The sequence below is a fragment of the Rattus norvegicus genome, chromosome 1 (assembly GCF_021556685.1).
Source record: "Rattus norvegicus strain SHRSP/BbbUtx chromosome 1, alternate assembly SHRSP_T2T, whole genome shotgun sequence".
Classification (NCBI taxonomy): Eukaryota; Metazoa; Chordata; class Mammalia; order Rodentia; family Muridae; genus Rattus; species Rattus norvegicus.
Window position 1 is genome coordinate 150,307,899 of NC_141534.1, and position 14,066 is coordinate 150,321,964.

The following is a 14,066-nucleotide window of genomic DNA, read 5'->3' on the forward strand; positions in this document are numbered from 1 at the left end:
AGTATTCTGTCCATCTTCTCAGCCCCAATTAAAACAAAAACCATCCCAGTGAAGAAGTTGTACATTCACCACTGCCTAAGCACTTAGTTAGCATCTGCCATTACAGAGGACAACCACAGTGGTTGTCCCCTCTCACAGTAGAATCAGTACACAGAGTTCCAAGGCAAAGCAGGGGTCCAACATAAAGTGGCAGCTATGAAGCCACCTGCCACGCCCAGGGTCAAGTAGGAAGGAAAGGCCCAGGGCACGTACTCTCCGAGTGCTCCGAGCCTATAGAATGGCTGGTCACTTGGAGGGATCCTCAGGAAGGAACACCCCCCTCCAGGAAATGAGACCCTGCTCCAAAAGTCTAATCTAAGGCCAGCCCAAATAGAAAGACTTTTTGCCCAGAGAAATGACATTTGGCAGCTCAACTGCTGATGACTCTAGCTCCAGGGGAATCTACTGTCTTTCTGGCTTATTTGGACACTCTATGCACACCCACTACATACAGGCACACACACAGTTGGGGTGTTGTTGTTGTTGTTGTTGTTGTTGTTTTCTTGTTCTTTTGTTTTTTGGCTTTTTTTATATCCTTTGCAAGAATGTTCAACTGAAACTAGAATCCTCCAACCTTCCTGCTGCCTCTGAAGGGCTCTGCTCCATGCACTCACTCCCTATGTGGTGGGGGCGGGAACAAAGGTGCGGGGGAGGGGGTGCGGGGGGGGGGTGGAGTTAGTAGGGGGAGAATCTCTCAAGGCCATGGGTAATCTGCTGCCAGACTAGGTCTTAAGGCCAGCAGGCCCTGCTCCCAGCTACTCTACAGAAACAAGCCACTACACCCTGTCCTAAAGTAAAAGCGATGACTTAAACTAACCGTACTTAAGGAGGTTTGCTTTTAGGGGATTGATTGCTGCCTTTGTGGAACTCACTGGGTTTTAAGTTCTCCCTCGTTGCTTTTCTGTTCTTCCTCCCCTTCTTTCACTCCCCTCCCCCTTTCCTTTCACTTTCTGTCTCTTTGTCTGAGGAGTCAGGGTCTCCAGGAAATTCAGCTCTGTTTCTGTTTTCTCTCTCCAAGCCCCAGCTCATCTGGTCCTCGTGTAACTATAATTACCAGCACATTTGTACGGTGCAGGGTGGAGGGAGATGAGTTAGTTCACGGAGGGGCTGGGAAAGCAATGGCCTTGATCTGGGCAGCGGCCTGGTTCTAATTTTAGCAGCCACAGAGCAATGGACTTCCTGGAGGAATCAGATTGCTGGGCTCTCCCCTGCAGGGCTGACACCAGACATGTGGAAGAGATTCAGATCACAGAATTGCCAAATCAGGTTACACCTCCAGGTCATCAGACCCAGGCTGTGTCTCAGAAAGTAGGGACATGCTGTCTGAGCTTAGCAAGAGCCTTGTAAAACTTGCTTAGTTTATGGACAAAAGAGGGGGAAATGAAACCACCCACCAGGAAAGGTCCACAGAGCCAGCTCTAGGATCCAGGTCCTCTTCCCCCCTGTGTCACATGTTCCCGATGATGTCATTCTCTAAATGGTGTGGGTAGGCATCACTGAGAATATCCTGTAATGGGTCCTGCTTCATTCCCAAGTATTTTAAGTAACTTTTCCTAACTTCGTATTTTTTTAATGAGGTAAATTGTCATACACTGACTGAAAGTACAGATCTCAGCTAGGTAACAATGGATTTGACAAAATAAGCACACCCCCACGAAAGAGAGGAATGCTTAGGTCACCCAGAATGTTCCGCTGTACTCTGCCTTCCAGTCAGTCTTCAGACATCCCCACAGGCAACCTCTGTTTTATGTTGTTTCCGGTATTCATTAGTGTTGACAGCCCTTCAAGCAAATGGCTCGTGAGATCTGGGGGGCAGTCTGAATGCTAACTCTGAGCCCTTTGCAAGTCTTTCTTCCGAGGTTCGCTCAATTCTCTTTTGCCGGGTCGCCCATATAGTAATATGTAGTAACTCGGTGACCGGTGTCTATTCCCTAAGCCCTCAATGTGAGAATTTTCAAACAAGCCTTCAGGACAGAGTCTTTATGGGTGTGGGAATGTTTTCTTGTTCCTGAGAAATGCTGTTTAAAGTTTGGCTCTGCAAATCAAACTTTCAGTCAACCTGTAATCAACGTAGTGATGTGCTCCGAGATCATTTAGAGCTGTGCACTCATTCAGTTTACATACTGTGCTCTCAACCTGTTCAGAATCAACTGACCTCTAAGAAAAGCACCGTAATCTTTCTTAATGTGCTCTGGATCTCCAATATAATCAACTCCTATGGGCCTGGGTCAGCTCAATGCACAACTTTAATGATACCATTTTCCTTATTTCTCCTTTGTGACCCATTCATGCCCTGGACTAATGTCTGTATGCAAGTAAGATGAGGTGACCATGGCTGACACCGCTTGCCAAAAGCATTGGGGTGTTAAAAGTAACCCCACACCCACACTCACAACATATGAGTATAGAGAGATTAGCTCTGATTGTGGTTTTATGTGGTATTCTGAGTCAATAAGTGCTTAAAAATGGTTTTCTCTCTTATGAGGCCCCTGTAAAAGACTGAAAAAGATAAAACTTCTTCATTTCCTGTTGTTAGCATATTCACCGTGCTGATCAGCTTATGAAGAGGATGAACAGCATATGAAGAAGTTCAGAAGAACTTTTTAGATAAGACTCTCTTAGAATAGACTTCTTTTAGATGAGGACAGGAGAGACCAAAACCTTTCTGACTAAATCAAACCCACTCCTAAGTAAATGACAGTAAGAGTTGATCTTTTCCTCCTCTTATACGTCAAGACCACATATGGGCAAGTAAGGAACCATCCAAAAGTCTTGTTTCCTGCTACAAGAGAGGCCCCTCTTTCCTGAGAGGGGGTTCTTATTTTATTCTTCTGATCCCCCTAAAACAGCTCCTGCAAAACTGTTAGTTACATAATAATGACTCTTCCTCCTACTGTTAACCTGAGTGCTTTTTTTTTTCACTAAAATGTAAAAATATTTTTTATGTTCTCTCAGCCTGGTGAAGGTTCTGAACAGCTGGTCCACAGCGTATTACCTCAGTGAGAATGCTATTTATGTACACTTAGATCTGTTGTCTTGGTGGGTAACTATTTTCTATAACCATCTTGCAAACTTCAAGCTCTATCTTTGGTCTATGATGATTGCCACATATAACTTCCATGTGAGTTATAACTTTGCTCCTGTCTTGAGCCTTGTCACTATGTTCAGTCTCTGCAGTGGGTCTCATGTCATGACCTCACAGAAGCAGTCAAGGGTTCCTAAAGGACTCATTAATTCAAACTCTCTAGCATTTGCCTCAGGAAAGACTATTACATAAAATAAGAAGATACATTGACTTCAGCTGGGAGTGAACAGAGACAGAGTCTCTCAGAGACTACTTTCCCACCTTCCCACAACCAGGGTGTCTTCCTGATCCTGACCACTTCCCTTTATTCCTCTCAAGGTTCCATGAGCAAGGTCTTCCCAAGGTGAGGGAAGAAGATACCAGAAGTCCCTATCTTCATTATTTTTTCTAGCTTTTTATGACAGAATATTTGACAGAAGAACCATAGAGAAGAATGAGCTTATTTTAGCTCACAGTTTGAGAGAGCACAGTCGAATGTGTTTGAGAAGCCACATAGCAAGAGCACAAGTGGCTACTTGCACTATGTCCACAACCAGGAAACAAAAGAAGAGGTGGACACTACTACTCAGTTAAGTTTCTTCATTTCATTCAACCTGGGACCTCAGTCCATGATATGGAGCTGCCTATGTTCTGAATAGGTTGCTTCTCAACTAAACCTTTCTGGAAAACGCTCACAGACAAGCCTAGAGGAGTATCTCATTGGTGACTCTAAATCTGTTCAGTTAACATTCAGGAATAACCATCATAGTCATCTACACAATTTTTGAAATCTCTGTTCATTGCATATTTTCTCCAACTTCCCTTCAGTGTCTCACCTCTATTGGTGTCCATCTTCAGAATAGTCATAATGCTTTCTTCAAGCACTCTGACATTTGTCTATAACTAATGCTTACTCTAGGCATCTAGTGTGGGACGGTATACCATGCTAGAAAGCTTGTTAAGGTAGAGCTGGTCTGAGATCCAGAGATTCAGTGGGCACACACCTGAGACTTAGGCAACTCCCTGCTCCCTGCCAAATTCCTGGCCTGCAACATGTGTCACACTCCCCATATAAGGAAATGTGATCTGTGGTCATGTAAGCCCAGAAAAAAGTTCTTCATACTAATGAGGTACCTAGAAACCCTGAGGATTTAGCCAATAAGCTTCCCTTCCCAGACATTCCTTCCTTCAAAAGGTATTTAATCTTGTCTTGAGTCCACCCTGAGAAATTGGTACAGTCAGGTATGCATCCATTTTCCACAATGAACAGTCAGTCAATAAACAGCTTAGAGCCATAAACTATCTCTTTTATCAAAATCCACCATAGGATGCCGTGGAGAAGGCATTGGACTACCGAGCTGCAACCTAAGCCTCCTGTAGAAGGTCTCTGTGCTTCTAGTCACAACCACAACCAAGCTAAGGACAATCACCACTGAGCTAAGCCAGAACTCCCCCCACCCAACCCCGCCTCCGCCCTGGGTTAGATGCTGTCCCCAGCTGACACCTCCTCCCCACTCTGTTCTTGGCTCTTCTGTGACTCCCAGCACCACCTAGATATCCAAGAATATAAAAGCCACCTCGGCCCCACTTCATTGCAGACCTGGGGACCACCCCCCCCAACTCTTCGTTCTTGATTTATCTGTGTAGTTCTCCAGTGGCAACTAGGGGCACAGAAGTCAATAACTGCCACTGCAGGCCCGGAAGCCAGTAAATACCAGTTCCAGCTTTCCCACATCTGAGACTGTGTTTTCCTACCCCTGGAGTAGTGCTTTCCTGAAGCCTAGCACTTGTGTGGCAACACAAGATAAGTACAATCAAATTCCCTGAGGTGCGTGGTATGTGGACTAACAATCTAGTTCATTGGACAACATTATTATGAACCAAGAAATCCTTCATTCCCTAAAGAAGGCACTCCATCTTATTTGTGCCCTGTCAAGTAATGAGCAAAACACAGTCTTTCATCAAATGCAAGTTCCTCTAATACTTAATACTTTCCCTTAGACTCTTACATGTCTGCTTATTGGTCCCTGGGCTGCTTCAACTCAGGGAAAGAAATGGTTTCTTTACAATTTAGTCAATGCCTCTATTACAACTCTGGCCCTACCTCAGAAAAATATGGGATGTTTATTCATAGATAGATTCATTGATCTACCATGTGTTCAAAGGCCAAGTCCAGAATTACCCCTGAAGTAGGAAACACTAACCCAGAGCCTTGAACCACAGGAAGTTAGAACTCAAACTCCCTACTGTACCCCAAAGCTACATCCCCAACAAAATCTAAAACCTTGCCTAGCTGACATCAGTATGCTATGACCCAGCACTACAATAGAACACAGAACATAGCTACTATACAGTCGCTGTGGGTTCTAAGTAGAGGAGGCAGAGCCAGCAGTCAGAACAAATTTTCTAGTCCAACTCATAATTTTTTTAAAGAATCACCCCCCAAAAAGTGACTTATTGGGTCAACAATAATCAAACCACAACACATGTTCCAGGTTGGTGGAACTCCAACTGAGAAGCCATTACTTTAACATACTAGGATGAGTTCAGACTTGCTTAAATAACCTGGAAGAAATGAATGGAATCTTCTAGAAGCTTACAGAAACAAAAAATAGTTATCTGATATCCCTGTGTTGTGGGGGTAGGTGGTAGTGAGGCAGCTGAGACATACACACGAACACACACACACACACACACACACACACACACCACACACACACACACACACACACACACACACACACACACGTTCTCAGTTTCCTGGTTTGGACAGATGTGAGGCATCCCACCCACTTACTCCTGCTGTCATGAACTCTACCATGCCTGTCTTGCCTTGATGAATTTACTCTCATACACTATGATCTAAAATGTATTCTTCGGGCTGGGGATTTAGCTCAGTGGTAGAGCGCTTACCTAGGAAGCGCAAGGCCCTGGGTTCGGTCCCCAGCTCCGGAAAAAAAAAAAAAAAAAAAAAATGTATTCTTCTTAAGAGGTTAATTCAGAAGAGGAAGGGGATGAATGGAAAGAGAATAACGGGGTAGCAGGCAATGAATATTATCAAAATATACCCTACATGTGTCTGAAAATGTCATAATAAAGCGTGTTATATCAAATATGTCATAATGCTACTTAACAAAAAACAAATGTTTACAATATAAACACACATATAGATACATATACGTACCCATATACACATGTGTATATACCCTTCTTCTCTTGTTTCTTGTGTCAGATAATTGGTAAAAATTACAAGAAGATGTAGCTTAAACTGAGGAAACTGGCAAGTCTTTTATGAGAATAATTCATGTTCTTAAATCAGTGCTGCTTTGATTATAAATGTAAGCCAGTTGTTTCTGACTTGTGGAAATATCTTGAAGTTTTATGGCTAGATGTAGAAAACAACCTAAGCCAAGCATCTTTCAAGACTTGTTTATCCCCTAGTGCTCACATGCTCCTTGGGCTGGACAGTGTGGTCCATGGCCATGAGGTCCAAGCCCCTAGCCCATGCCATAATGATGTCACATAATGATGAGTGATAGGAGAGCTCCTGAAGGCCAGGCACATCTGGGAATGCGAAGCCACAGTTTAACTCCGCATGGGAGTTGACTGTGACTCATGTACATGCCTCAACTAACCCAGACTACATGGCTCTCCAGGTCAAGTCCAAGTTTCAGGTGGATTTTGGCCGAGAGCAGAGAGTTCAGAGTGCAAAGAGATACTAAAATGTAATTAAAAACTCTTTGTGTGGGGGTGGGAGGAGGCTGGGAAGATATGGCTCAGTTACTAAAGTGTTTGCTGTGAAACCATGAAGACCATGTTTGGATCCCCAGAGCCCACATAAAAGCTGGGCAGCACACATCCGTAACCCTGCCACCAAGAACACAAGTTGGGGAAGACAAAGATAAGAGAATGCTTACAGCTTGCTGGCCAGCCAGTCTTGCCAAATTGATGAACTTAGGCTCAGTGAGAGACGGACTGTGCTTCACAGAATAAGGAAGAGGGCTCAGGTACAGCTCAGTTGGTGGGGGGTGGAGCTCCTACTGTTCAATCTCCAGTACCCTATGAACCATGTGTAATAGCACAAGCCTGCACTTGCAGCAGTTGAGAGCTGAGGAGAGGAGAACCAGAAGTTTAAGGTCATTATCCTCTACCTCATAGTTAATTTGAGGCTGGCATGTGACTCAAACAAACAAACAAACAAACAAACAAACAAAACCCCTAAAACTCAAAAATCAAGTGATTGTTGAAGACCCACCTTTGAACATCAACCTGTAGCCTCCTCATGTACACACACACACACACACACACACACACACACACACACATACACATGCATACACAGACATATACACACACATACATGCACATATTCACCAAAATATACATATGAAAATACATACATTCTTATTCGACCAAAATAAGATCATGTGAACAGATTGCTTAGGCCTCTTCCAGGCTTCAGACAGGGTGCAGAGGGTGTTGCCGCCTATAGCTCAGGCTTTATGGCCTTCCTATGTGTATTTCTAGAGCCAACTCACACATTAGAGTGATATAGTGAGAGTCTTTAATTACCATAATTAGAATGGGGTGTTGCGTGGGTCTTTTTAAATTATTATTACTGTTACAATTGAGAAATTACACTGAAGAAAAACAGATTTTTACATTCCAAATAATTACCTTCCTCTGTCTAGAGATAACTAAGAGGCAGTTGAACCCCAACTGTTACTCCCCCCCCCAATATGTATTAACCATGGGAAAGGGGGTGGGAAAGAATCTGAAGGGTCAATCCTAGCTTTCAGTATTATTTAAGTCATTCTTGGAGGTTCCCGACCCTAATCCTAAATAATATGTATCCTAAGAAAATCATTAAAGGTGACTGGGCAGAATTTAAAAAGTAAGAACAAACTGTTACTCATTCTCAAATGTTTGCTTATGCTGAGTAAGTGGTGACAAAGCTGCAAGCCTGTTCGTCAAGAAAAGAGGACTGGCATAAGATTACAAGGGGGCAGTGGGGTGGCAGAAGACAGTTTGAGTCTCTACAGTTTGAAAGACCAAGCCCACTTACATTTTGTAGAGAAGAATAAACAGAATAAAAGTAGCCATGATAGAGCTTTCTTACTGATGGGCAACTCAAAGGAGGTAGGGAACCAGTGAGAGGACTTCAAGCAATAAGGCTCCAGAGTGGAGCATCCCGGCAGAAGTGATGAGAGAAAGAGGATCTCCTAGGCTGAAATGGGTCGGGCATGGACTTTCCCTGTGGAGATGAAGGAAGGTCTATTCACTACCCAGCGGGGCTCCAATAAGAGACCAAATAAATAATTTTTCTCAAATTTAGCTTGGAGGAACAGTGGATTAAATTTGAGATACTTAAAGGATCATGGGGATGGGTTTGCAGGAATACATCTTGCCAAAGGCTACACCACTAAAGAAAACATCTCTCTCACTGTTCCCAAACTGTTAACTGCCTAAAGAAGGGTGAGCATGCATGGCCCTTCGTCCCAACAGTTGCCAACTACCTATACATCCTCATGAGCCCTTCTTTTCTCCATGATGGAACATTAATGGGCCCAGTCTTGCACAGGCATGCCATGTGGGGGTGATCACAGCTCCTCAGAGTGCCAGAATGGCCAAGTCATGCTAAGAAGATAGGGTTCCACAATAATTGATCTTCTATTCCAGAACTATGAGGTCAGAGGACCCTTCCAAAAGGCCTTCCATATGGTGCCCAAATGGTCCCAGAGAGAAGCTATTGTCATAGAGTCAAAAGCAGCCGCCATCACAAGCAGAGAAGCAGAAATCACCCTCAATACAGAAAAGCAGAGAGTGACCCAGATGGAGGGGAGGAGTCAGTGGGAAGGGAAGCCCAGTCTTATGCCTTCAAAGTTCCTCGCCCAAAAGCCAGGATGAGCTTAAGGGGAGCCAAGCATCAAGTTCATTATGACAACGAAGTATATGATTCAGAATTCAGACCAAGGGGGAAGAATGCAAGATATGTCATAGAACAAAAGCAAGAAAGAGGGAGATTATCAAAACTCTCTGCACAAATAGATCCCTTCAGATTGTTCGATAAATAATTCATAAATTCAAAGGACAGAGACAGATAAGTGCAGAGCTGCTGTGTGACAGACAGGCACTGTGTTCCTGCCCACATCTCAAATGTGCACGCTTGGAGCTGCCACTGGGATCTTAGGTCTAATGAATTCCCCAGTCAGTGGGAGAGTTTCTCTCCAAACCCCTCAGAACCTCAGAACGATCATCATTAAAAAAAAAGCTTAAGAAAGTGCAGATAATTTTCCCTTGAATCATGCATATACCTTCTGAACATAAAGGTGAGTTCAAATTTGCAGTGATTTTCTACTTCAGGGAGTCTCTTACCCATCTAATTGGTCAGACATGCCTGGCCCACTGGAAGAGGTAGGTCAAACTAAACTTTCACCTTTCTGGGTCACACCTTCCTGCTCTCAAAGGAGTGTGGGTCCTTTTCTCTGGGTGTGGGATTTGCAAACATTAAACTAACCCCCGTCTTCCAAATCCATGGGGTTTTATGCAGAGCTCAGCTCTAGAATTCATCATGGGAGTTGGTGTCCTCCAATAAACAATGAAGACTAGTGTGATGGTTTGAGTAAGGATGGTCTCCATAGACTCAGATACCTGAATACTCAGTCCCTACTTAAGAAAACTGAGAAGGATTGGGGATGTGGCCACACTGGAGAGCTGTGACCGTGTTAAAGAACCTGTGTTACTAGTGGTGGGTTTGAGCAAAATCCTGTGCTAGGCCCAATCAAGCTTTCTCTCTGCCTGCTGCCTGTGGCTGAGGATGTAAAGCCCTCAGCCTCTTCTCTGACACCATGTCTGTCTGTCACCTTGCTCCCTACCACAGTGAGCATGGACTAATACTCTAAAACTGGAAGCAAGCCCTCAATTAAATATTTTCTTTTGCAAGTTTCCTTGCCCATGGTGCCTCTTCACAGCAATGGAACTGTAACTAAGTCAGCTGGTGACATCATCTTTTCATCCGTCTCTCTAACCTCTGTCAACGCTTCTGCCATACAGCAGAAACCACAAAATCTAATCCCCAACTTGGCTCAGTCTCCTGCTGTCAATACAGCCTGCCCCACTGTTCGCCTGTCTGTACCTGAACCTGACCCATCTTTTTCTCCTGACCCATTTCCATCTTTAGGCTTGTGTCTACCTTTCACCTAAAAGCTGTAGTCTGCAGCTTCACTCTCAAATCTGGCTCCAGCAGCTTCCTCCTTGTCATGGCCTGGTTTCTTGTCTTATCAACACAGACTCTTTCCCTACCCTCTTCTAAACCTCTTGAAATAGGTTATAGCCACCTTAACTTGTACTCATTCTATAGCCATAAATATGCATATAGGTAAACAGATATAGTTAATTATGTGCTGTGTGCTATGAGAATTAATATTAATAATTAAAATTGAAATTATGTGCTTATATTCACTTTAGATAAGCTACCAAGATAAGTAGATTTTAGGATGAATTGTTTTCATTGAAATTACTAAACCTTAGGAAATTGTTTTTATTCAATAAGTTCTGACTGTGGAATGATACAAATATGTTCTTTTTTTTTTTTTTTTTTTTTTTTGGTCTGGCACGGTATGTTCAAGACATGTAGGCTGCACTCACACTCATTATGTAGTTGAGGATGGCCCTGAACTCCTTATCTTCCTGCTTCTACCCCTAGTGCTGAGGTTACAGGCATATGCTAATATGTCCACTTTAGATGGTACTGGGACTTGAACTCAAGGCTTCCTATGTGCTAGGTACACACTCTTCCAAAGCTGAGCACATCCCCAACTCATGGACCATGCTTTTGACAAGGCAAGGTAAAGACAGCAGCCTTTGCGTTTCTCATCACAAGGTAATTGGAATATCCTCTGAGACACTGAAGAGGCTGCCAGACTCCCCATGGTGAGGAGTGGACGGCTCCCCACTATTCCCTCTAAATAGAGATGGCTGGTACACTTTTTCTAACCACTTCAGGGAACATCTGCTAATATCCAAATCCACCCTGTGTCTAGAGATGGGGGAAAGCCTGAAACTTTTCTAGTCAGCAGACCCTTCCTGACCTCCACTGCAGTAGGAGAGGACAGAGAAGTGAGTACTCACCCTTTGCCTACACCAGAAAGCAACCCTCAACAGAGACCTGATGAGGAACACTGCATGACAGTGACTGCTCCCTTGTCCCTGGGGGACAGACTGGCTCTGTGCTATGTCAAGATTTGCATGTTGGATGCATTGTAGTCAGTCTTAGGGACAGCTAGCTCAGTGAAACACTTTTCATAATCTCCCCATCTCACTGCCCCTCCCCCCACATACACGGACACCTCCTCGTAAATCTGTTAATACCTTGTCACCAGTGTCCATTCCTAGTGAACCCCCAGCTAAGAGAAGGCAGTCCATAAGACAGCAAGCCTCACACCTACAGAAGCAGAAATAGTTAGCTGCCACCTGGGAACTATTCTGACACCATTTCAAAGTCACTGACCTACATGCTGTTGTTCCCACAATCACCGTCTTTTTGTACCCAAAGGCATGTATGTGTCTTTCCTCTTGCAAATGACCTTAGACATTGTTTCTTGCTGATGGGATTTGTCTAAGTAAAAGAAGTCAATACGAATCCATAACATATTCATTTGTGAAAAACTTGATGTCTAGCTAAATGAACGGAAACAAGAGTCACTCTGCATGTCCTTTGTTGTTCTTGTACACTTAGGAGGTGTCTCCATGCTCTTCCCTGTCAATACAAAACTTGGTTCCATGAGGGAAGCTAGATATGTCAGTGGTGGAAGGAAGAGAATTTGGCAGAGCAGTGTTTGAAATTCTTCCAGTAAAGGGTCTTTGCTGCCTTCTGTCATGGCCTCTTGGTTTTTCTACCCACTTTGGTTCTCTGCACCTCTCTCGGGCAACCCAGGGTGATGTGGGAAAACCACTGAAATCCTAGTGTTTGCTGGAAGATCGGAAGGTCTAAACGTTGGCCAGTGTCTGGCAGTACCTCACGGGGCCACCTCTGATTAGAAACCTGGTTATTCAAGGATGTTCACCACAAGATGCTAGCTGGTAGCCATTTAACCACTTACCACTCCTGAGGCCAAACCTTCCCACTCTGCCTTAGTTTCTGCTTGTTAAAAAAATTCAAGTGTCCTCCAGAATTCCAACCTGAGAAATCCTACCATTACCAGTCTCTTCGCCCCTCCAATGCAGGCTCTCAGAGTCTTCTACTTTCCTCCCCAGGACTTCCTTCCTTTTATCATAGACTAAATTCAAATCACAATGCTTTAGCTTTCACTCCCCTTACTGGGCTCTGACATTGGATCCTGCAGCTTCCCTTGACTAGATTTCCTTTCCCAAATCCTGGAGCTCAGCACCCAGCCCACTGTCTCACTAGGAGACAGCAGTGCTCATGGAACCTCTGGCTATCACAGCTCCTCCACTCTTAGAGATCCCTGCTGGAATCAAAGCAGAAGACTGTCCACATCCAAGCCCCAGAATCTTGTTTTTCACAAGTCCTGGGTCATATGTTCAAGAACAAACCCCTTGCTGGCCTCCAGTAGCTTCTACCCCTTTCATCTCCTACCTGCCACACTCATGAATGTACTTCCGAGAGACTCCTGGGTCTCCTGGGAGGGCAGGTCCTGAGATCTACGTGAGACATTCACTAGGCATGAGGTTCTTCCTACTGGTCACTCTCAGTTACTGAAGAGTAAGAGACTCTAGGGAGCAAGTGACACTAGACTGTGGTGGCTCTACTCCATGCCACAGTCTCTCCTGACATAAAACCCTGGCAAATTCATGGCCGTTTGACCTCACTGTTGCCTTATTTCCTCCTTAGCCAGGCGACTTTCTAAATGAAGGTAAAAGAACCCATTCTGCTGTATTTTGTTTGAGTTGTTTTAATTAGGGAAGAACCGGCTGTAATAAATCAAACAGTACAAATGTATTACAAATAGTGTGCATCATCTGCCTCTCCATCAGTTGCAATCCTCTCACTTCATAGCTTCTCACAAAAGACAGGAAAGGATCCAGTAGACAGCTGGATGGAAGGGGTTCCTGCTGCAAGGTCTAATGACTTGAGTTTGTCCCTGAGACCCATGTGGTAGAAGGAAACAGCTTATCTTCTGACGGTTATGCAGTACACACACACACACACACAGACACACACAGACACACACAGACACAGACACACACACACACACACACACACACACACACACACACACACACACACTTTTTGTTAACCATAGGCTCCATTTGGAAGATTTTATACTGGCCCAGCCTCTGTCTGTAGTAGATAGAAAGGCTTCTACTTCCTCCTTCTCTCCTCTCCCATGTGTGTAGAACAGTCATGCTCCTTGTCAGAGGGCTTATAAATAAGCACGAGATAAAAAAAAAAAAAACAGTGATGGCATGGCTAGTGAAGACCAGTCAAACTTACAGAGCTTAAGGAGCCTATATAATACTACTGAGCAATCCATAGACAGCATGCAGCAAGCAAACAGGCTTTTCACATGAAATAAGGAAGAGCGTGTCTTTCTCTCAGTAGCCACTGCACAGCATACTTTCAGGAGAGAGCTGAGAAATCATAGACGTTAGCTGAAACCCTGTGAAGTCCCTAGTACCGATGATGAGAGACGTTGGACCATTCTGGGCTAAGTCCTAATAGTATAAGATGATAATGGGGTGCATTGACCTGAGTCTGAACAGAAAGAGTAAGAAGAAAAGGATCCAACCAAGAATTCCCTTCCACGAGGGCTCAAATTGCTTCCCTCTCCAACTTGTGCTTCTGAGGTCAAAATGCACCATGTTAAGAAATGGATAAGAAGCAAAGCTAATTCTCTCCAGATGAATCGACTTTGAAATCAGGCTCAATTTTTTTTCCTGACTGGCAAAAAGACAGAATAAATAAGAAATAACACTTAGACCCACAGCAACAGATATTGAG